Source organism: Alexandromys fortis, unplaced genomic scaffold (assembly GCF_014885135.2).
Source record: "Alexandromys fortis isolate MF-2015 unplaced genomic scaffold, M_Fortis_MF-2015_v1.1 scaffold_274, whole genome shotgun sequence".
Classification (NCBI taxonomy): Eukaryota; Metazoa; Chordata; class Mammalia; order Rodentia; family Cricetidae; genus Alexandromys; species Alexandromys fortis.
Window position 1 is genome coordinate 1,326,657 of NW_026068142.1, and position 25,585 is coordinate 1,352,241.

The 25,585-nt window shown below is 41.7% G+C and overlaps 1 protein-coding gene across 1 annotated transcript in view; it reads right to left on the reverse strand.

Annotated features, from left to right (window-relative positions):
* Positions 1–25,585, reverse strand: part of Ppp3ca (protein phosphatase 3 catalytic subunit alpha) — a 277,153-nt gene that overhangs the window by 221,304 nt on the left and 30,264 nt on the right. The window lies entirely within an intron of this gene.

The following is a 25,585-nucleotide window of genomic DNA, read 5'->3' on the forward strand; positions in this document are numbered from 1 at the left end:
TAGGTCAACCATTTATACTGCCTCTACCCCTACAGATTTGCTTCTAATATGATGATTATTTGATGACCAGAGCATAACAGTTCAAAGTGTACATGCTACCTCATTGTGTACAGTTAGTTATTCTTTCTTACTTCTAAACAAACAAAGATTTCCCCATTCTATCATGTCATTCAAACCATTTTTCTAAAGCTCCAGAAACAAAACTCCACAGGAAACCAGATGCCAGCCTTCCTTGTCAGGAAAATACCTCTCCATGATGGTCAGAAGCTGTGGGATAATACTCTTGTACCCTGTAAAGATTTGTCACTCTTATTGGTTTAATAAAACACTGATTGGCCAGGAGCCAGGCAGGAAGTAAAGGCGGGGCAATCAGACTAAGAGAATTCTGGGCAGAGGAAAGGCAGAGAGTCAGTCACAAGTCAGATGCAGGGGAAGCAAGATAAGAATGCCTTACTGAGAAAAGGTACCAAGCCACAGGGGTAAACAACAAAGATAGGTTGTAGGAGCTAGTTAGTAATAAGCCAAACAGCTTATAATTAGTATAAGCCTCTGTGTGTTTCTTACAGACTGAACAGCTGTGGGACCCAGGCAAGACAGAAACTTCCATCTGCAGTCAGACCCGATCTCCCTTGTGGCTGCAACTCTGACTCATGGCATCAGGCAGTGAGGGCTGAGTCATCACAGGGCGGGGCCAAGGAGCACAGACTATGAACCTCCAGGCATGCCCAAAGGTTCTGGCCACAGCCAAAGCAGAAAGAAAAAGAGCATCATTTCCAATACCTATCTTGCATCATGAGAGCATGTGGTCTTAGAGAAAACACTTTAGAAGCAATCTCCAGGCCAGTGGATACAGATAACAGCCGCCATCTTGGAAGAGGTTTTACTCAGACACCTGGCTCCTTTAAAATATTTGCATACTCCAGGGACAGAATCACCACTTATTTAGGTCATAAAATTTGCACCTCAATATATTTACTCTACTGAAAAGTTACCAAGGAGGTGGGGAAGTTATGCCATCTAATGAATGGAAGTTAGGGATTACAATGTTTTACTAAAATGTAGAACACTGCATATAAAACAAAAGCTTGTCGTGTTACTGAAGGGACTATGACATCAATTCTGAGGATGTGCTCAATACCAGTGTCTCCACTTCAGCACGAAACTTTAAATACCGCTACTGACTACTGTGTGTGTTCAAATTTTGCCGGGGCTTACCTCAGTCATTACACCAAAACTGATTAGTTAAACCAAAGCCATAAAACACCAGGACGAAGAGCTTCAACAGCTGGGGAGTGGGGGACTGAGAGGAGCCAGGTCCTCTGACAAGGTCTGGGAAAGTGGGTCAGCTGTCACCTGTGACAGGGTTCAGCCTCTCACGGGAGGCTGGAGGAACAGCAGGGAGGAATCAGTTTTCAACAGCTGGGACTTGAAACTTCAGACTCTCAAAAAGACAACTTTTCTCCTCGGAGAAAGCACATGCAGAACAGAGGGTCTGTGCGCGACTCTGCATGTCATCTTAGTCTTTTCTCTAAAGAGGGAAAAACTGTATTTTTAGGAAAACATTTACAAAATGTTGAATGTTTGAACATCAAAACAAAAGGCTGATCTCAATGCTATATTTCATTTCGCCCACAAGCCAATTTAGCTAGATTTAGCAAAATTTGAAACCATTGAAATAGTCAGTAGCTGAGTCTCTGGCTACCTTCACCGTGCTTTAGAACATTAGAGACACAACTGAAAAGCCGCGCTCATTTTTATGCATGCTTATAACCTCTTAACAGACACCTGTAGTGCTGCAGCTCACGGGAGAACCAAGAGTTAAGAAGGGGGTGAGGAAGGAAGTGGTACTGTCTTCACAGAGCTCTTGCTTTGAAAACTTTCAGCACTGGGGCAAAGCCTTCCCTTGACCTTTCTTAAAAACAACCCAACTCCATGAACTGGCTATGCTAAGCCAGGTTCAGCCCCAAGGAGCTATATCCAGAGCACCAACAGCCCTGCATTAGACCTCAGTCATCACCCCACACCCAGGGCAAGGGAGATGACCACCATTGCAACCTAGGACATGTAGAGAGTTATTTTTCTGCATTCCAAAACATACGGGTTCTGGGGCACTCCAAGAAAAAGACGAATAGGGGCTAGTTTTTTACTAGCTAACCTTTTTTAAAATTGATGTGGGGGAAATACCTCAGCGCATCTTCAGTAAGGCTGTCCAAAAGCAAACACGATAGTTTCATTGTTTGCCAAAGGCTGCTAACTTCATGTCCAAGCAGTTTTGAGAGCTTCGGATGAAAAATCTTGGCCCATTTCCTGCTGCTTACAGTCCTTCCTTTCTCCCCTAACCCCAAGAGTGGAAGATAGCAGGTGCAGGAGACCTTCCAGGATCAGAAGCCCTTCGTCCTCCCCACTTTAAACTATGCCAGGAACCTAAGGTCAACCCACTCTCTAAGGTAAAGTCCACTCTCGCCTCTGCCGCCTGAAGCGCATGGATACAGACCACGGGGGCTACTGCATTATCACGCTCTGATAAATCAAATAGATAAATCCCTAAGCCAACCCAAAGCCAAAGTGAGCACAAGGATGGGCGTTTGTCTACTTCGTTATGGGTTTTAACTTATACAAGAGAGACATTCATCTCACGGAGTCAAAAGAAATACCAGTTACAGCGCTGCCACCAGAAGTATAACGGGAAATAATGAAACCATTGCTTTCAGGTGTTTTAAAGTTTTAGTTTCAAACAAGTTCGTAAATAGTAATGATGGGGAGAGGCTTGAAATCAAAACAGCGCTACCAAGAGCAGCAGCGACAAGCATGCTAACAGAAGAGCGTGACCATATCTCTGCAATAGTAAAAATACTATCTGTACATGTTTTAAAAAGTAAAGGAAGCAGCTGTCTAAATATTTTAGTTTTTTCCAAAAAGAAAAAAAAAGTGTTTATACATTGTTCTGAGGATAGAAATAAGCCAAGCTCAGGGAGTGTTTAAATCCAGCGTTTGCACGTGTGTACACACACACACACACACACACACACACACACACGCACATACGCACACACTCTGCAGTGCCTCCTGAGTCTCCATCCTCCCCCACTGCATGTGAGGCATCTCCTCCATGTGCATGTAGGCTGGAAATCCTGAAGGGAAGGCATCTCCAGCCATACCTGTCGCTCAGCAGGTCTCACCTGCCAGAGTCCACTGAAAACAGGTGACGACACTGACCTGCGTTAGGCATCTATGTGTCCGCTGGGTACACAATGCCAGGCCAACTTCACTTAAAGCACAATGTAAACAAAATTTACAACCAAAGAGCTTCAACTCTAAATCCGCAGCCCAAGTTCGCCGCTTCCTTCCCCTTCCTTTAGAACACAAGGGGGCTGCGCGGCCGCAGTCAGTTTGCTGACACAGTTCTGTTCGGTCTATCATCTGACATTTCGCCATCGACATCACCGCTTGAACCCTATTTCACAATCATTTCAATCACTGAATTCCGTAGCATTCCCCAGTTTCAAGAGCTACTTCTTCGCCCAGGTTCTTGTTTCGAGTCGGCCTTCTGACAGACTTCGGGTGGCCTCCTGGAGCCTCCGCTGGAGGGGCAGGGCCGGAGCGACACCGCCATGATTTTCAGTATACTATTCTTGGCTAGGGAGAGTATTTCCTTTCTCCCTGCTCCTTTTGTAGCTTAATGTGCAGTCATTAACTTCCTGTAATACAGTTCCTTTTTCTGAATTGGACTGTTTCTTCATGATTAATGCCCAGGTGCGCCAATGACTCAAAAGTTACCAACATTTTTAGCAACTAGACAATGGCATTTGTAGTCCTGAGGTGGCCAAGCAAGAGTGCCCGGTAGTTATTTCAGTAGCACAGCAAGGACGGAGTTTGTGTTTTAAGTTCTTTTTTTTTTTTAATGTATTTTTAGAGAGGAGGGAAGATGCCAGGATATGCCCGTGGATGCCAGGACGCTCTACAGGAGGTGGCCGTCTCGCTCACCACACGAGTTCCAGGAATCACACTCAGGCCATCAGGGTTGGCAGCAAGCACCTTCACCTGCATATTCATCACCCCAGCCCGAGTCAACTTTCTATTTTTTTTAACTTTTCAGAATCCAAATAAATAAATAAATAAATAAATAATGCCCTTAGATTAATTTCAAGTATTTCTCTTCCCAAAAGTGGTAGAAAGTCACCATTCTCCTGGTTGCTTAGGCCAGTCTCTCTGCGACCACTTCACCTTCGTGGGCACGCACCTCTTCTTTCAGATGGGCATGCATCTGTGCATAGATGTGAATCTTCAAAACTTCTCTCTTTTTGTGGGGGAGGGATCAAGACAGGGTTTCATCTGTGTGTCTCTGGCTGTCCTGGAACTCGCTCTATAGACCAGGCTGGACTGCCTGCATCAATGGGCTGACTCAAACCGCATCCCCGAACTGTGCACTTTGAGCTACTTGGGGACTTATGAGCCTCTAAATCAACTAAGTCCCACACCAGGTGAGGCCATGTTCTGCTTTGCGTCCATTAATGTGAGTTTTCCAGGGGGCTGCTTCTTCAGAATGGTGAAATAGTACTGTGTAAATTACCATTTAATCTACCGTATCTTATAACTTGACAGGCCTGTATTTCTGCATTTCTCATTTTTTTAATTTTTTATAAAAACCTAATCTTTCCCTGTCACCAGCTATGTACTCATAATGCAATTTGTTTTATAAATTTAACTCTGATCATCTACCTAACATGTCATACAATGATATTACCCTATTCTGCAGACGCTAGACCACTGGTTCTCAACCTGTGGGCCATGACCTCTTTAGGGATTATTAACAAGCCTTTCCCGTGGATCTTGTATCAGATATCCTGAATAGCAGGTATTTATATTGCAACTCATAACAGAAGTAAAATCAGAGTTACGATGTAGCAACAAAAATAATTTTATGGCTGGGAGTCAATACAACCTTGGGAACTGTACTGAAGAGTCAAAGCATTAGGAAGGTTAAGAATCACTGTTGTAGACTATCGCCCCCCCCCCCCATCCACTATAGTTTCCATTAAGAGAGGGCCTTGTCCCTATGTCGTCAACCCACATGCATTCCTCTATCTGGTTTACACAGCATTCACCTAGTAATTCATGCAGTCATTAGCACAGCCAATGCTCAGCAGGCATTAAGAAATAGTAATAAGGTAGTAATTAATTCTCAAGGACATTCAAAAAGCAAAGGAAACACTAGAAGACGTCCTGGCAATAGCAAATGCCGGATAATCGTCACTGAGCATGCTAATGAGTAGACTGTGCTGATATGACGGGCAGGAATGGTCTATGAGTTAGTTGACTTGCCTCCGCTGGCCTCACAGATGGGATAAAGTTATTATCCTAGGGCATAAAGTGAGTTTTCTCTTCCTTAAAAGAGTCTGAGATCCGTGAAGGTAGAAATATGCTGAGTAATCCTTAAGCACTTCCAAGAGTGCTAGGCTATTTCTCCTATAAATGTATACTAAATTCATTTATGAGTGTTTTGTATTCAAACTTTGGGAACAGATAATACATGCTACTTACTTGTGCCCCCTGTTAGGATTTGCTGTGTTCTGACAGACTCCCTATTTTGCTTATTTGACAACTTAAAAGCTCAGCCAGGGGCAAATCCAGATATCCATCAGTACCTACATTTCCCGTAGCATGGAGATACATGGCCTCTAAGCCAGCTCTCCTCTCTCACTCTCTGCTTTGCTTTCACTAATGGAGAGTTTTCGGAGAGTCGCACATTTACGCATGATTATACAGGCACCACGCCACTGGAGCAATGGAGCAAGGGGACAGAATTCCTGTGGACACCATATACCTTAAGACTGTTGTCAACTGGTCTAAAAAGAAAAGAATGAACCCAGTAGAACTAACCATAGCTTTGAATTTTAGGATGGCTCAACAAGTAGCAGAGGTCAAAGCTAGCAAACAAAAACAACCCATGAGGTCGGGGAGGAGTATGTTTTCTTGATGGAAGATTTCATCTTGAAAGCAGATGCCCATCAGCTTAAAGGGAAGAAAAATGGTTTTCTCCCAGGGTGAATGAGTTTAATTTGTACTGAAGTGTTTTCTTTTCAAAAGATAATCTCATACATAATATCACATGCTATAAATTTTTAAAACATTTTTACAAAATCTGTATTTATAGGCTTTTGATTACGTTTGAAAAAAAAATCAGCCCACTGGCCATCCTGTCCAAATCTCATCCATTGTTTCCAAATGTTCAGTTAAATTTTTGGTACTACCACACTGCCAACGCTATTATGAAAATACATGACTGGTGATGTTGGCACAGAGGCCGGCCTAGAAACAACCCACACTTACCAGGTGGCCTCCGGGCAAGTGCATCCTGACGCTCAGAGAGGAGAGGGAGGGTAGTGCAGCCTTCTGTTGCCTTGACTGCAATCCACTACACCCATTTTCTCCCTTACCTCTTAGCCCCGGAAGCAGTAAGTGCAACCTCCTGAACCTTCTTGTACCTCCCTTTCCAGTAACAGCCAATACTGACTTCTAGAGCCCAGCATAGGAAGGAAGGCAAGCTCTCCAGCTTATTCTGCAAGCTCTCAGGGAATACTAAGCCCAGGCATGCCTTTTGCCCTCCTAAGTCATGCACATGGTCACTGACTCTTGCCTTTTTCCTACTCTGGTACATTCCTGCGTGTCGCCAGCACTGCTGAGATGCAACTGTCCCTACCTGTGCAGAAACTCACACTGAGTGGGGCACAAAGACTCCATTCACAGGTCGACAATCCTCCCTCCATCTCTGCTGTCTTGTGCAGCTCACTCCTCTCCACAGAACCAAGGGATTCCACTGTCTTTCCATCTTTCAACCCCGTTTGTTTTAGGTATCCCTACAGTTTTGTTATCATTGTGTTTGCTGACTTGTCTTTTGTCTCTCCTCTGTTCCAGGAGGGCAAGACAATGCCTGAATTCTCCAACGGAAGCGCTGGGTATGCCAGGCAGCTGAGGCATTCTGTAGGTATCAGGGAAGTGAAAGAACATTTTTAAAGCTTACCTAACAAAGTAACAAAACTAGAAAAAATGATATATTTTCCTAGTACATTGGTCACAATTATCCTGACCTACGGGATAACCAGATTCGAAGCTCCCATATAAAATGAGGTGACAAGGAGAGGGTGACAGAGAAGAGGGGTGGGGTAAGAAACACTTAGACAAAGCACCATCCAGGGTGAGTGAGTGTACAGAAAGTAGTCCATGGACCCTTCTTATTCCAAGCTTTGTATAAGCTACTATCAACACAGCATCCCAATTAGAAATGAAATCGAATCCCATGAGCCTTAAAGCCCCTTCCAGCTCTCACAATAAACAGTATATTTTAGCAAACTTCTTGTGTGCTTCTAAGAGTATGTCAATACTATAACTTTATCTCTAAATGCTAAATAAATGCTATGACCTAAGTCTTATCTGTAGGAAATTGGATCATTGATTTTTATCAGTGGATATACATAAAACCCTCTCAAACTAGTATAGCCTCGGAGTATATTCTGTGAATTTTTTGCTGAAAAAAAAAATACATGAAGCATGGCAAAGGGGAAAAGAGGGAGCTACTTCACCCAGTGAGGGGCTTCTCGGTCCGCACACTATGGCATGAGCCTGGTGAATGTCCTGTTGGGTCACTTTCCTGTGTGTCGGGAGGAATTTAGCAGTGTCTCTGGTCTCTACGCATTAACCTCTGGCAGCGACTGAAAATGCTGGCAGCTACTGCCTAAGCCACCCCAAATCCTGCCTTAAAAAACCACCGAGGGAACAGCATTAGAAACTTGCCACGGGGTTTCATAACACAAAATATACTTGAGGGTAATCATTATACACACATGGACAAGGGTCTCAAATAGGCAGCTGCTGTCTGAATGAATATCCCCTCTGTGAGTGTTAAACATCTGTATCAGTAATAAAGCTACGGTTTTCTCGATTAAGTATCGGCTTTGTAAGTTTTACAACATAAAGCTTACTGTTGAAGTCAGGGCATGGCCTGTAATAAGTGACTCCATGTTGTGGGAAACAATGACTTTTCAAAATGTGCCTTGCCCTGAGAGACTTCATTTTCCATCAGGCGTTTGCTGATCTAAGGGGATGCAGGATGTCTGTGCATCTGGGTGGATTCATGAACGGCACCATCTGCCCAGCTCCACCCACACGGCAAAGACTGGCAAATTATTTATTCCTGGGAATGGGAAGGGGACCAGTTTATCAATTCACTGTAGGGAACTGGGACCAGAGAGGCATATGGGTGTATTAAAATCAGAGAGTTACGAGAACTTTTCCCATACAACGGACCAAGAAAATTAGATGATTATCTCATCTGGACCCCATAAAGTGAACACTTAGTACTGCAATGGTGATGGGCCCCCAACAACATGTCATTTGCTCATCCAACCTATGCATCAAGGACCAATAAAGCAAAGAACTCAGTGACTGTCTGGGGGCTTCACCTTGGCTCTGTCTTCCTGATGACATGCCTACTCAAATTGCAGTCATCTGTCCGTCATTCTGTTCACCCATATGGACTAGCTGTCCAGCCCTTCACTTGTCTGGACACAGTCCTGACTTTCTGCAGCACACTTGGACTTGAGTCCGCAGCTCTGTTCCAAGCTGTGGCTACCGAGGCAGCAGCCACAGCAGGGCTTCTCCAAAGACCTCTGGTTGGTTGGTTATCTCACAGCGACAGACTGGGTCGTTTTACTTGCTTCTTTGGCTTCTCATGCCTTTGTAATCACGCTGTAACCTCATATATATGTAGGTAGTAGGTAGATAGATAAATAGAGATATATTTACTATGTTATGTGTAATGTGTGATCCTAGAGTTAGCAGCAGATATTAGAATAATGATGAGGAGGATAATAATGGTAATAATAATAAAGGTGTGCTTGTTTCTGCCTATCAAGGAAAAGAGAGCTAACAAAGAGCTATCAATGAAAGCAGTGATTCTTGGCAAACCAATGTCATCAAAAATAAAATAGGAAACTTGTGATTTTATTGTTATTCAGTAAATTCACAAACTTTGAAAAGACACTCTTGTGTTCCCTGTGTTGCTGACAGCGCCTAGTACTTACAAAGAGGAAACTCTCTAAGATAAAGGCATACCTATCTTAAGACATCAGGAATTCTAAGTAATAGTTCCTGAAGTTTTCTTTTGGAAAATCAGAGACCCTTGTTCAAGACAGAGCTCATGATTTAAGGCCATCTAGACAGAAGGAAAGAAGGCGGTTTCTTTGCTGTGGTTCCTTCTCTTCTAACTTTCCTCCTTGGGATCTGAATTACAGTGTGCTGCTGTCGACACTAATAAATTTAACCAGATAATTAACAGACTGACAAGTAACTTTTTCGGTGTAAGCACTTATTACTGTAATGAATTAAAGATGTTTCTACCCCTTTCTGTGAGCCCTCCTCAGTACAGGCTTTGAATCCCAGAACTGTGAAGGGGAATTCATGTCCCCACCAAGTCTAACGGTAGAAAGACATCTTTCTACTGTTTCAGTGGAGCAGACACGACAACTTCTTTGAAACTATAAGGCCCAGACTGCATCCTTCTCCTTAAGCTTTCTTTTCTAAATGACTTAAAAACAAGCAAAAAATTTGTTTTATTTACATTTCTGGATGAATAACTGCCTTTTAAGAGAAGGGAAACACAATGTTAACCTTTAAAAAGACGTGTACGTACATTTAAACATGGTAGAATAAGAACTACATCCTAACCTTGGTGAGAATGAGCAACGTGTAGAGGTAATTTTCAAATAAACTTCAGTTGTAGAAATCCTTCAATCACTTTAAGTTTTTCTTTATATCTCATTCACAGTGGAAGGTTCGCCACTCCTTACAAGATACTCTTTACTTAAATAATTAAATACAGGCACTTTGCCTTTGCAAAGAGTTTAGGTTCCTGATTCACCTAGAGTCTGAGATAGTTCACATCTCTCCAAACTTCTATCTTAGGCTCATTTTACTGTTCAAAAGTTCTATGAGGAGACTAAAGAAATAAAGAAATAAAATAGTATTTTTGCTGTAACACATGGTCTCCTAAAGAAAATTCATCATTTTTGTTTTAGGATAACAACTTCAGAACACATCAGATCATAATCTCAAGAACAAGTAAGTGCCTATCTCTTTAAAGATACAAATCTTATTTGTTCTGTAAACACTGTTAGCCATGTACTTTTATTTAAGAGTTTGGACATGGGCTTATTTTCCTGGAGATTTCAATAAAATTATTCTTTCTATTTCTCAATCATACATTAAAAATCTGGTGGATTTTAAAAGATAATAACTATAGTTGTGTAAACATTTCTATTTGCATACATCTGAAGGTTGATCAAGGGCTCCTAGTACACACTACAAACCTTCAAAGCATTTATCTGCAGAAAAAAATAACAAAAAAGCTTAGAGTTTAAATAAGAATGTGTTACAGCAACAAAAATTTAAATGAAACTTCTAAAAAGTGTTAATATAAGTTTGGTTGGTATGAAATCATTCTAGGAAGTCAAAAACTTCAAATTGTGATTGGATCTGATAGTAGTAAATGAAATCTTTTCTTACTATTTGCTATTTTAGCAATTTTTAAGTTTATTTATTTTTATGTGTATGAGAGGTCTCTCTGAAAGTATGTTTATGAGCCATGTATGTGCCTGGTTATGTCTGTGCTCCATCTGTATGCCCAGTTATGTCTGTGCACCAGGCACCAAAAGAGGAGTGAGAGCCCCTAGACTTGGAGTTAGGGTGCTGGGAGTCAAACATGGATCCTCTGCAAAAGTCGTTAAGTGATCTTAACCACTCAGCCAAGGGACATGCTGTCTATGCCTCATCTCCTTAAACTTAAATTGTAGGATCCAATCCCATATGGGATCACAAAAAAATGAATCTGAGGGACAAGAGAATTAGGGTAACAGCAAAAAGTTTCTAAATGCACAATACGCAAACGTTAACCTAAAAATTCAGGTTTAATTCCTTGAAGGTGTTGTGGAAACGCGGGCCTGTGGTGGTATCATAAGAATTCCCTGTAGCCTTGAGTCTGAACACACAACTGACACACTCCACATGGTGCAGGCTGGTACACCACAGAGAAACACCCGAGTTCCAATTTGAGACTACAGCATTCCACAAGCTTCAGTGTTTCCACTGCAGACACAGGGTTTTCAGTCCTTATAGAAACATATTGGTTTAACTATGGAAAACAAAAACTTAATATTTTCCTATTATTTTACAGCATGTAGGTGCCAAATTTGTGTATCTTTGGTCTGTACTATATTAGAATGTTTGACTTTAAGAACCACTGTTTAACTTGATGACTTGAATTTCTCTCTCTCTCTCTCTCTCTCTCTCACACACACACACACACACACACACACACACACAAATCATTTAATAAATTTTGATTAGGGATTAATACAATTTTCATAAATTTCTGCCATATTCTATTATGCTTTTAAGCAGAGTGGTCTTCTCTTAAAAGTCAAAATCAGTCAACTGTAAAAAACTTGTCCTCCAGTATCAAATATTGTAAGAGAAAGTAATCCATCTCATTAGTATGCAAATTTACGTTTGTTCTTAATACACAGTAAGATAACAGGCATATGAAAAATTATTTTAAAATAAGTGTCCTTATGATTTATCGTCAATAAATGCTTGACTTATAGACATATTTTGTGGACTTCTACACCAAAGGTCATGTTAAAATTCATTAAGAAGAAGGGATCCCGAGAGGAAAAATGTTGGAGAAGCCATGTTCTAAGATTAACTACTCCTCTCGATTTCTCTACGGTTACAGTGCAATTCACCACTCAATATAAAGATCTCCACTCTTAGTTTTGTGCCTAATGCATAGTAAGGCAAAAATAATCGTGTATTTCCAATGAAGAAGCCAAGGCGTGGGACAAAGTTAATCATGACCACAATGACTGACTTGGTCCTAAGCGATTGTTCTGTGAGCATCAATGTCTGGGAAGCATCTGTAGAGGTCAAAGTTTAGCAACGTGACAAGGGCAGATCTGGAAAGTGACAGAACTCAGGCTGTGATCTCTCCAAAACCAGTTGTTGTTATTCAAGGATGGGCTGGCCATCCCTCAGATTTCTAAGAGCCCAATGGGTAGCCAGTCTAGGAAAAGGGTTCAATAAGCAAGTTTCGCACATAAACAAGATGGTGGCAGAGAATTCTGAAATACCCTTAGGTGATAGGAACGTGTGTTGCCTTTTCCTCTCACCCTTCTGTGCAGGAATGTGAGTCTGGGCATTGAAGACACATTGCATTTGTATTAGGAACTGAAAGCTGGCAGCCTGGCATACCAAATATGTTGAAATAGAACCAGGAAGGTTGTTTTGCTTTTCAATTCTTTTAATAATGATTTTTCTTTGTTGCAGGCTTGGTTTGATTAGTTTAGCTGCTTGCACTCTTCTCTCTACTGTTTCAGAAGAGAGAACACACCGCTGATGGACAGCTCAGGGACCAGGAATCCAGAGCCGGTTTTTAAGCTCTGTTCCAAAGCCTCCCCCACCTTGCTCTGTTGAGTTGTAGGTGTGTCCAAGCCACAACAGGGGCTGAACACACCTAACTACCTAAAGGAACATAGTGCAATATAAAATCATAAACTCACTTAAAACATTATGAGGTTTGAGGAAATTGGAGGGAGCGGGGGTTGTAATGTGATTACACAGTTCTTGAAAAATAAAAACTCCTTACCTGCCAACCTCTTGCTGCACTGTCAAAAGGCTGGGCACGCCTGCCAATGGTGCCTGCCAGTTCTAAAGGTCTAGATTCTAGCATTCCCCTGTAGATCCTAGGGTCAGCACAAGCCATTTCAGGCACACCACAGATTACTTTTCTCCCCCAGAACATGTGCAGAACCTTTCAGCAGTATGAAATCTAGCCAATCGAGATGAAGCTCCTAGGTCAGTCCCAGCTAGAGTTCTCCATAATCTATGTCTCAAGTATGTGTTACTTTCAGTAACAGGATCTCACCACCAAGTTCTGGAACAGAACCAAGTTCTGCTAAAAATGTTTGGAGAAGTCTCAACGACTCCACTCATTGAACAAGAACTCAAACAGAGGAAACTCATATTGTAATTTCTTTGTTCAACTTTTTTGTTGATATCCTACAGTATCTGGGGACCTATTGTGCTCAACCACCCCCATTACATCATTATAGCATAGTTCCAATTAAACTCCTTTTATACATGTGAATGAGTGTATATATAATATAATACATAATGTAATATTAATATATATATATATGACAGCATCTTCAGTAGTAGATTTCCATACGGCTTTTTCAAAGGCCTTTATGGTTAGTTATCTCACCTCAAATTTTCTCCTCTTCCCCGCCTCCCATCCCTACTCCATTTATCCCCCCCCCAGTTCCATTACTCCCTCCTCCCAGTTCATACCATCAGAGTCCCCATCCCAGCCCTAGGAATTCATCCATGGCTCCGTGATAGCTTCCTGACCTCTGCAGTGCTCCAATTGAAACCCACATTTTTATAAAGATTCAAAGCTAGCATCCACATATGAGAAAGATCAAACACCCAATGTCTGACTTTCTGGGTCTGGGTTACCTTATTCAGTGTGATTATTTATAGCTCTATTCATTCACTTTTTAAAATATATATTTATAATCATATGTATGTTATGTGTGCGCACACATAAAAATACAGGTATGTACACGTGTCACACATGTGTAGAAGGAAGATTTTTTGGAGATGGTCCTCTCCCTCAACTACGGGGATCCAGGGATCAAGGGGATGCCAAGCTTTGTAGTAAATGTCTTCATTTAATGAGCAATCTCACAGTCCAGCTTACTGTACTTCCTGTCGGTGCCCTGAAGCCCTTTACCTTCCTTTACTGCCTGTGTCTAAGTCGTCTTTTGTAAGAAAAAGAATCTTGTGACTAAATCGGACTCATTTTAGGGTCTAACATTTCTCGGCAGGTTTATAGACACCTTTCTCGGGATATTTTAGTAATCATTTCCTAAGCGAGGAGGTGGCGGTGCACACCTTTAATCCCAGCACAAAGGCAGGCAGATCTCTGCGAGTTCAAGGCCAGCCTGGTCTACTAGAGCTAGTTCTAAGACAGGCTCCAAAGCTACAAAGAAACCCTGTCTTGAAATCCCAAAACAAAACAACAAAAACAAAAACAAACCATTTCCTAGGCTTTTTCCCTTGGACTGTATTTAATTTTAGTTGCACTGTTAATGACACTGGAGACTGCTCCCTTGCAGCGCTGTTACTGCAGCAATGGCCGTCCTCTTGCTATGGGGTTTTTGCTATGCTGTTTTCTCACTTTGGTGCTGGGACATGTTTCCCCAATTCTGGCTGTTTCCCTGCACACACAGGCCTTGGTGTGCACACTTTAATTCCTGGTAAGAGGTCAACATTCCACTTTAATTGCAGTTTTTGTTTCATTTCCACTAATGAAGACTCTTTTCTTTTCTTACTTATGGCTTTAAGAATTAATACAATGAAAATCTGAAAGTAAAACATTGCATTAAGTACAGGTTTGCCCATCTAAACTCTTCACACTATAACCCTAGACAGAATTACATTCAAAAATAAAATATGCCCACATATCTAGCAAGTTTTAACTAAAAACTTATAACTGTTAAGTTATAACGTAGGCTCTACAATCTGCATTCAATTACTTAATTTTACTAGCACGAGAAAGAATATAAAAGCAACGTTTCTATCGCGACCTTACATTTTTGTAACGAGGAAAACAAATTTTAAAACGCCTAATAAATGTCCCTCATTTTTTATGGGCCACAATTTATAGGAGCCTGCCTAACTTTTAAAAAAGCCAGTCAGTCTGGCCCAATTTACAGGAAAACATTGAGGCCATTGACAGTTAACTGAGATGTCAAGCCACTTTAGAAGAAAGCCATTAGTAAAGCAAGGGTGAAAAGAACAATAAATAAACAATGGGACCCATTCAAAGACCAGAGGAGGCTTACAAGAGGTGGCAGAAATCTGGTCCCACTTGGGCAAGAGTCTGTTTACTTTATCTGCTTATCTGAAATCAGAGCAAATGATCCCCTTGGCTAGGGAAGGCTGAAAAACATCTCTGGGCATCCAAAGAGGAACTCTGTAGGGTTGCCAACAGAGGAGGCTGCTGCTCAATGCTTGGTGAGCGCAAAACCACAATTATCTGAGACCACGAAAGGCACTGTTTGTTCTCACACTCATCTCTAACATTTTTAGCCCTGGTTCTAAGAACAGAGCAAGAAGTAAGGCTTTCCGGAGGAATTCTGGGAGCATTAGACTGGAGTTAGCGTTCTTTCTTACCTCAAGGAAAGATAGGAAAGGAAACTCGTGGGCACTTCCAGTCTCACTGAAGATGTCTAGAAAATAAACAAGCAATAAAGCCCTGAACTGCAAACAGCTCTTTCAGTGATGTCATCTGGGCTTAGGCTAATTGATAAAAACAGTCTCTGTTTCTTTTAGAGCATAAGCATGCAGAGAAAGTCATAAATCGCCCTTTTATATAAAAATAACAGTAATGATGCTGTGTGAACAAGATGAAAGACCTGGAATATCAGAACTCCCTAGTCAAACGCTATTTAAGAAAGAAAACACTGTCCATAACCTTCCTGCTTTAAAAATGGAAAACAGCAGGTCACCAAAGAGAAGGCAAGGGCTAACAAGTCAATAATGAAGGTTGTAATATACACAGTTTCCAGCATCTAACAATGTAGCAAGTCTTAATAGCACATGAACAGCACAGCATTAGAGAACGGGCGCCCTCGGAGCTTTCCAAGTGCTTCTCATGATCCTCAAGCATGATCCCTTCTCCGAAAGATGGTGGTATAGTGTCCTTCAGCACTTCCGGGCATCACTGCTGATTATATCAGATCATTTCCGGTCTTTGCAGGATGCTCTGAGGAGGGCAGATGCTGGAATGGTCCACTTAACTCATGGGTGTTTTGTGGAGTCATACATCCAGGGAAGCAGTGGTTCTCAGCCATCCTGATGCTGACGTCCTTATACAGTGTGTGTTGTGGCGACCCCCGATCATAAAATCATTTCGCTGCTACTTCAAAGCTGCAATTTTGCTACTGTTATGGATCATAATGTAAATATCTGATACGTAGGATATCTGATATTCAACCTCCAAAGAGGTCAAGAGCCACAGGGAGAGAACCATTACATTAAAAGAAAAAGGTTTTCATTTTAGCTATCAGAAAGCTGTAAGGTATCCATCATAGGAAGAAAAGGCAAGATTACAGATACTGGAGTGCAAGAAAATCAGCGCTTTGGCCTATATGTGAAACATCCTATTGTTTTGTCAGCTCAGAGAGGATGAGGTTTCTGGAGTTGTTGGCTGCCATTAATTTAATGGCATACTGGGGCAGCTAATTGCAGAAGGCCCTTTTCAATTTAAGAAGTACCGCCTCTAGTGAGGCTTGAGACAGTAGCCAACTTTCTCCCCACACCACCAGGCACGTCTAAATCGGAGCCCTGTTCTAAACACCTACAGCTCCTGTTGGAATGTGCCTGCCTCCTCCGCTGACCACTGAGGACCCTCGGGAACACCACCACCGTGCTCCACTGCAGGGGGCCAAGGCTTGCCTGAGAATGCGGGAAAAGTCCTGTCTAGGCAACTGACAGTAACAATGCCCACGTGAGCTTCAGAAAAAGCATCTGTCTGATGTCCACCTACCCTCGGCCTCACTTTCGAGGGGAATGAAAGCCAAAGGGAATACACAGAGAAAAGAAAGGGAATACACGGAGACTCCTTCCATCCTGATTCCCACCTGGAAGAAAAGCTGGCAGCAGGAGCAAACCAGAAGAGCAAGCCCTCTGAGTCCAGTTTCCTGGACTTGGAAGTTGACTAGCCCAGCACTATAGAACTGGTGCTCCCTTTCCCTTTACTCTCTGCTTTGTTTAGCTATTTGCATCTCCTTTTGATAGAATAATACCAAGATAAGCAAGGCAAAAGTCCAGAGCGTGTGCAGAAGGAAGAAAAAGTGCAAACTGCCCCATTACTTATCCAGAAGACCTCTGGATCGTGGCAGGATTGGAGGCGCTTGAGAAGACCCAATGTCACCTAGCAAAGTTCACCAGTTGAACCTCACGGGGTACACGCAGGAATTGCAGCTACAAAGAACCAGCTGTTCTGCTTTCCTTGTAAATCAAAAAGCAAACTTCCGCCTATTGATACATCCAACCCACCTTTGATGGGAAACAAAACAGGCAAAGGCAAAGCTTCCCCACGTCAAACACCCGCCCTGTGCCAAGTGTTGAGACTGTGGTTTCGCTCTCTCTGATACACAGAAGATTAAACACAGAGGACATTGCAATGGAGATGATTAATGGAGGGTCGTCAGCGAAGACGAATCTTTGCATCCAGAGATCCAGAGGCCAGTGCTGGAAAACTGCCCACAGTGCTTGCCTTGAGCTTGTGATCTTAATTTCCAGAGGCTGTGAAAGGCCACCTGTCCGGGTTTGAAGCCGTAACACAAGGTCAACTACAGAACACTGTCCCTGGTGGCCATTTTCTCTTACAGATGTGCTTGGAAACGGGCCACCTGCTTCAAGAACCTTCTGAGCAAACACTGCCTAGGCTTTTTCTCAGACCAAAGAACGCAGGAAGGCTGAAACCAAAGTGTTGACCTTTTTAAAGACAAACTACTCATTTTAAAAGATTTCAGTCACTCTCTGACTCTCTGGGGAGAGTTTCAACCAATGGCCATCTCCTAGGAATCCTTCCCCACTGTTGATTCTGTTATCTAAAAATAATTAACGATAAAGAAAATACAATGGTCACTGAGTAATCAAGGGAGAATTTCCTAATTGCATCTTAGAGTTTTGAGCCTTTTCATCTGCTGGGTGTGTCCCCAAACACTTCAACAATGTACCTCGAATGACTCACATCTCTGTGATCCAGGAACTCCTGTGTGTGCTATTATAAAGATCCATACACCAAAAGTTTGGCCTGGAATGTGACGTTAAAAGTCATTCTTCAAGTCTATCCATATTTTTCACATTAAAATGTCTCCCCATTATGCGAATGGAATTTTTTAAGATTATTTTCTTCCAAGATAAATAAACCTGCACCAAAACAGTCCTAGATTTTAAGATCAGGAACAAAAGAAGTGTTGAGTAGCAGGCTAATATTTGTGTTATACGCTTGCAATGCCTACAACATGCTTGGCTACAGTTTCACACCAATACTACAGTCCCCAAATAAATAAAATGTCCCCAAAAATCCCTTTTCATGTAGTAATTACAAATTGTAATTTATAAAATTAGCCAAAGTTAATCTGAAGCCATAAAGAATGTCATTATTCTACTAAAGCATGCCTTCTGAAAGGTAAACGCTGGAGATTAAAACTTTGACATCAGGGAAATAAACCAGAAAAAAAAAAAAAAGCCAGAGTCCAAGGAGATCACCCAATACCAAGTGGCTTCCTGTCACTCCTCTTCCGGGCTTCAGACTAAGGTCTTTGCCAGCCATGATTTATTCAAGCAGAAGAAGCAGAAACAGAAGTTGTTTTCGGTGCTATCCTGTGCCTTCCTGTGGCTGCGGTTGTAAAGGGGTTTTATTCCTGGGGCTCTTATGAAATGACAACTCTTCCTTCTTGACAATCACCCATAAATAATAGAATATAAGGAACACAATCCTTCCACAGTGGAGGCCAGCAGGCTTCTGGAGCCGTATTGCTGTGATGTATATTTCATACAAACACTTGAACCTTAAAAAGTCAAGTAGGGGAGGGACCTCACAGTCCTATACAACCATACTGTTCTAGGGTTGGGGAAAGTGTTCCAAACTATGGTCACCTCAAGCAGTAATTACCAAACAAAAATAATAAATACAAAAAAGGAGGAAGGGCCTTGTCTGGCTGGCAATCAGCAGCTGAAGCATGCATGCAAGCAGTCTGCCAGGATGGTCTGAATGATTCTAACTATACATCTTTCCTAAAGAAAGACAGGCCTCCTCTCCTCAACAATGGAAATACGGATTTCTGGAATACTCACTCTCTTTGTAGTTTACATTAAGATGTTTAGCAGCCAGAACAACCTAGGCATCCTCTACTGTTTAACTGAATCCTGGGTTTACATACAGACACACACGAGAGAGAGAGAGAGAGAGAGAGAGAGAGAGAGAGAGAGAGAGAGAGAGAGAAAGAGAGAATATGATATATATAAAGCTTGTTTTTTCTAAAAGTCCATATTATCAGTTTAAGCCTAATGATTCAGTCTCCCACATGAAAACTAATGCGTAATTGAATTCTTGGTTTACACACACGGCGGGGGGGGGGGGGGGGGGGGGGGGGGGGGGGGGGGGGGGGGGGGGGGGGGTGGACAGACAGACAGAGTGAGACAGAGACAGAGACGGAGAGGATTTTGATATAGAAATATATATAAAGCTCATTTTTTTCTAAAAAGCCCATGTTATCAATTTAAGCCTAATGATTCAATATTTCACATGAAAAGATCAGTACATAAGGATGTGTTAGGACACATACAATTAGGAAAAGTCAACCACTTAGCATGTTACCTAACACCTACTTCAGCTGACATGAAACACGGATGTAGTGTTAACTCTACCAATCCTTACTGCTGTGTTTACACTAGCAAGAAGAAAAGTGCCCCCTGATTAACTTCCTGGTTTTCTGCATAAAAGTTTACTTCCCGCTGCCAAGATTTTTTTTAATTCTTAATTATTAACACAATTCTACAAAATAAAAATAAGGCTTATAAGTTTAAAAACTGATTTCTCCAGTAGCCAGTAATTAATATGCCATACTTTAACATTAATTTGACTCACTCAAATTTTAATATAAGCCTATTAAAATATCTCTCTGCAAAGAACAATATAACTTATATAAAATCATTTTAAAAAGAATTCGTCTCATTTGAGAATTAAAGTATGTACATCAGTAAAAAAATCTGCTTGGGAAGAATTAATAAAGAATTTGGTAGAGTGAAAGAAAGTAGACATCAACTCATGATCTTGCAGAAAGAAAAACAATCAGATATTCCTGGCAAGAGAAAATTCAAATGTATTTTTAAAAGAAGTAGATTAATTGAAAACATAGCTAAAACTATGAAAATATTAGAAACCATGACTAAAATATTTTAAAACACATGCTTAGCGAAAGGAGATTAATATTAAAATGAAGAATTCCTAGTCATTTTGCATTTATCTTAATCAGTCACAGCAATAAAATAAATACCTCACCAGTTCATGCTGTCCTATCTGGCTTTTAGTCCAAATACAGGTAAAATTCCAATACAACACTTTATGGTTTTTGTATCTTCTAAAACCAAGGTGCCACACACTCAGTTTTGTGCTTCTAGAATATTCCCACCACGCCCCAGAGGAAGAGGACTGAATTTTGTTGAGTGCCCGTATGTGACAAGCCACTAGGTTTGGTTATTATCCGCCTTGATCTTTAGAACCAGGCCTATCTGCTTCAGAGCTTGGCCATGTCCACTTAATGAAGTATGTAATCATTCTTGGAATGGAAATTACCTGCAGTCAAGGAGCTATTTATTAGATGTCTGGTCCCCAGTCCGCGCTATGTGTCTGCATTTCCAGGCAATAGCAACCAGGGGAATGCCAAGTGCCTCAGGACAGTGGTTTAGTATTGATGCTTCTGAATACACTCAAACCTCACCCAAGCCAGCCAGTCAATGTGGACCCCTAAGAGCCCCCTTCCATTCCGGGTAGCCATGGAAACACACTAGGCGTCCTCTACAGCTATCCAGACTCAGTTCTAAACTAGTTATTTTCTACCGCACGCATCGTCAGGCACCGAAAGAGCAATAAGGGCATCGATGATGTACCTTTTGTCCAGTGTTTTTCTACTTAGATTCCATTTAATAGAGGCAGTTTGGAAAAACATCAGGGAATTAATGATGTAAAACAGCACAGACATTCTTCATTTAATTATTTGGAGAGTCTCATTCTAGAGCCTGGTCTGGTCTGAATGTACTGTAGCGCTCATGCTGGTCTGGAACTCCTAGTGATCCTCCTGCCTCAGTCTCCTGAGTACTGGATTAAAGGTATGAGTCACCACATCTGACTGAGATTTGACATTTTTTTTATTTGAAGTAAACAAATAAGAAAGGAAATACACATTCATAAAACGGATCTTTACCATAAACCCAATTTCATTTTAATTGTAACTATTTAATTTGGAGCCTGAATGACATGATATAAGACATACATAAAAAGTCAGAACTTCTCAAACATTGTTTTGTAATTAAATGGTTAGTGAAAAGCAATTCATCTGGGAGAAGAAATGTTCTTAAGGATAAAAAAAATTGTGAACAATAATTAAAATACTTAATGACATATTTTACACTGTTCACTGTTTTCACTGTCAGATGAGCTTAGTGGCCGATCATCTTTCAATGGACACAGTTGTGTGAAAAGTGATGGAGAGACGCTAAACACCCCTTAAGTAAAAACGTCATTAGAAAAATGTATCTCATCATATGCAAAAGAAATTCTTAGTGAGCCTCAATTACTAATTTAAAAAAGAAACCATATGGCTTCAGGACTACAGGAGACAGACAGTCAAAGGACAGAATGGACAGAAGAATCAGGATGGACGTGAGAGAGCTTAGGCATGTTCAGTCAAGCTCTGTGCATGTCCAGAGACATCAGAAACTGGGCGGAGGAGGAGCCCGAGTGACACAGGAACCATCTGACTACAAGAGATCCAAGGAAGAAACAAACAGCACTTAACAACAGACACCAAAGGTAGAGGGCTGATCCTGTTACTAGGAAGAGTTTGAGGACAAAGCTTCCAGTTCGTCTACAGCCCTCCCTTCTTCCAGTCTAACCCAAACCTTCACCTTAGATCTCTGCAAGTCTTCCGTTTCCCGGCCTGGGGCCATCTTCTATAACAAAGAGCTCACAGACAGAATGGACTGACTACACACATCTCTCTTTCAATCCCAAGACAGCCTAAGTTTTTAAAGGTCTAATACTAATCTCCAAGGTATACCAATGACCTCTGACTAAGAGACAAAGGAGAGACGATTTCATTCCAAGGCACGTGTCGTTTTAAAAGCCTCATTTTCTTGAGGGCCAAAGTGAATATCCCTCTTTGTAGTGGTGACAATCCCAAAATGGCAGACATGGGGATTTAATGTGATTTCTAGTCATTTTATTGACATGTCATGCTAAGTTTGCAAGCAAACACCCTGCCTGTGTCATTCTCAGACTGTGCCCAGCAGCACATGAGCACAGAGCTCCATGATCGTGGCACTTAGAACCTCTTGTTTCGAGTCTAAGGTGAGTGACAATCCAGCTTCCTCCTTAGAAGCCACTAAATAAAAATCCCTAGGAGAAGCCTTGCTTGCTTGCTTGCTTGCTTGCTTGCTTGCTTGCTTGCTTGCTTGCTTGCTTTCTTGATTGCTTTCTTGCTTGCTTTCTTTTTCGAGACAGGGTTTCTCTGTAGCTTTGGAACCTGTCCTGGAACTATCGCTTGTAGACCAGGCCGGCCTTGAATTCAGAGATCTGCCTGCCTCAGCCTCCCGAGCACTGGGATTAAAGGGGTGTGCCATCACCGTACGGCGAAAAAGCATTTATTATAAGCAAATGCTAATCTGACTTCTATTAGAAGCAAAATCTCAAGTGGTCCATGTTGCTTAGATGTTTTAAAACATTGGCAAACTTCTTCTGAGTTCTATAAGGAGAAAAGAGGGCCAGATAACTAAATGTCAACTCCAGCTGACCAGTGAGCGTGTGAGAACAAGGGTAGGACTCGGTCCCAACCACTGTAGTCTATGAACACAGCATCCGCGTGTGGCATGGGATGAAAGTCTGCACAGAGTCACAGAAAACATTAGCCGGAGTCTGCAATAACTGGGAGAGAAAGAGAAGGGATCTGCAAGCTTAGATATACTCAATGTCCAAGAACACATCCTCAATTCCCTATGTAAAACTGTGAGACAATCCAGGAAGTAACAGTAATCAGAAATCTGCAAGTTGTCTGCACTGTCATCCTCAACACTGATTCTGGCAAGATGGCCGTTGACATTTCAATACATGCTGATTTTCAAGAATAAGAACTTGAAGGAGGTTTCTAATTTATCACATTTTAATGAAGCACACATTGCCAGCCAAGTTACCAAAGGATTTAACTGTCACAATAATTCATGTTGCTGGCTGCCCTACAGGACAAAATACAGACAGTAGCATTGCAACACCTCTGACCATGGATTATTGGAATTGACTTAATGAAACGTCTAACTCAGTATATGTTGAGAGATCAAAAGGGGACTGGAGAGGATGCTTAGGTAGTACTAAGCTTGCCTTGCAAATAGAAGGATCCAAGTTCAGTCCCCAGAACTCAAACAAGAAAAGAGGGGTGTAAAAAGAAGGGAGGGGGAGGGGTGGGAGGGCAGGAGAGAGAGAGAGAGAGAGAGGGAGAGAAGAGAAGAGAAGAGAAGAGAAGAGAAGAGAAGAGAAGAGAAGAGAAGAGAAGGACAGAAAGAAAAGCCTATACCTATGGAGCTATACCTATGGAGCACTTACTGCAGGTTTGTGTCCAAAAAAAAAAAAAAAAACACACATTGAAACCTAATTGTCAAAATGATACTACAAAGAAGTGTGACCTTAGGGAGACGGTCAGGTCATGAGAGTGGCAGAGTCATAACTGGAATTAGTTATGTTATACTTCCAGCCCCTGGTGCTCAGCTGCAAAATCCCCCCAGCGTTCGGTTACAGTGAAGCCACCCTTGTGTGAAGGGGCCATCACCAGTAACTCAACCACACTGCACCACGCTCATGGACTTCCTGCCTTCAGAACTGTGAACAAACAATTTCTGTTGTGTCCGGAGGACAGTCTAAGACGCCGGATTAGAGCAGATTAAGGCACGCTGGAACTGGTTTTTCAGAACAGGACACTGAGACTCAAGAAGGTTAAATAATTTCCCGAGAATGCGCAAAAGGCAGAACGTCAGGGCCATGCCCTTTCTCCTCCAGGCACTGTGCCAGGTTTCTTTATCCACTGACATTTACATGCAAGAATCAGGATCACTCATTAGGTATTGCGCTCTGCCTGGGGGAGTCAATCACACAACAAAGATTGTGCTCACTGACCTTTTTATACAGGAAGGGAACGATATCTGTCAGAATAACAATATTTTAAATGAAAACAAAAGTTTATCTCACACTAAGAAAAGGTAAAAGTAGATGATGATCAGCCTTACTACGGCAAGATTCCTTTTACCTGACCACCTTAGATTACCTTATATTCTCCAGTATAAGATTCTCGTTCTTGTGGTCACTTCCAGAGCTTCGGCCATCACAGCTAAGTTCCGGGGAGCCAGGTTAAAGCCAGCAGGAAAAGAAATATCCTTTTAAGGATATGTCCCAAGTGTAATACTAAGCAATTCCACCTCCTTACACTAGACAGAGCTTACCCTCTGAGACGCACCTGATTACACAGCAGACTTGAAAATGTGTTGTGCCTCTTGGCTGGGGTGTGTGTGTGTGTGTGTGTGTGTCAATCTTCCGAGCTCAAAATGAGTTTTAGTAGTACTATTACAGAATTAAAGAGGGGATATTTAAAGGTAGTACCATGAGTATGCATAGGAATTTGCATGTACTACCTAATTTATTCATATTTTCAATCTTTCAAACAAACTTAACTGGGACTGATAGATTCAAGGTAATTTCTTAAAAGAGTGTATTACTCCACTAGATGTTTCTCATTACAGGCAAAAATCAAAGAAAAGTAGATGCGGCTTTACATTTGGGAGAGTTGCTTTCAATTAGTATCATGAAGAACCCAATGTTTATTAGACCTAATTACCAAGCAAGCTTACTCCAGAGTTAGATTACAGGGGACTCATTAATGATGACTAAAGTAACTTTCTACCCGTGACGGTGTCCCTGTGTTTAAAAGGATAAGTGCCATCTAAAGTATGGGACGATCACGAGTAAATACCAAAATAGAGAACACGAGAAAAGAAACTGTTGGCAAGAAATTGGATATGAAAGCTGCTTCGGCTATTAAAGCAACTGAGGCCCTTGCATGCCTGTAGTTGCCCAGCTGGTCTCAGGCATGTCCTAGTTAAGTCAGTATCTGAAGACAGTACCAGGAAATTTCCAGATCTGTGCATCTGTAGCTTGAGCACGGGCAGGCATTCTGGGATCCTGCTGCATCCTACAAATTGGGCTAATTCCCTAGGGGTCCGTCTTCAAACATAAAGCAGAAGGGAAAAGACCATGTATCAAAGTATCGACCCAAACATGGAGATTTTGTAAAAGTTTTAGGGGAAGCTGGGCGAAAAATAGTTTTCATGCAAATGAACAAATGTCCTGAAAATTCTCTGTTTCTCCCTAATGTTCATCCCACCACCATGATGCTTCCCCCATCATCTCCTCTCTTTCAAAAGCATTCCCAACTTCTCAAAATTTTCTCAACACACACACACACACACACACACACACACACACACACACACAAATTACTAAAAGTGCTCATGCAGTTTCCACCAATTGCATCCATAATCAAGGTAGTGTTCAGACCTCTGTGTTTGTTTCCAACCACACAGTCAGGATTCACTGTTTTCAATACGAATATTAAATCTCCTGGAAGCTGAAGAT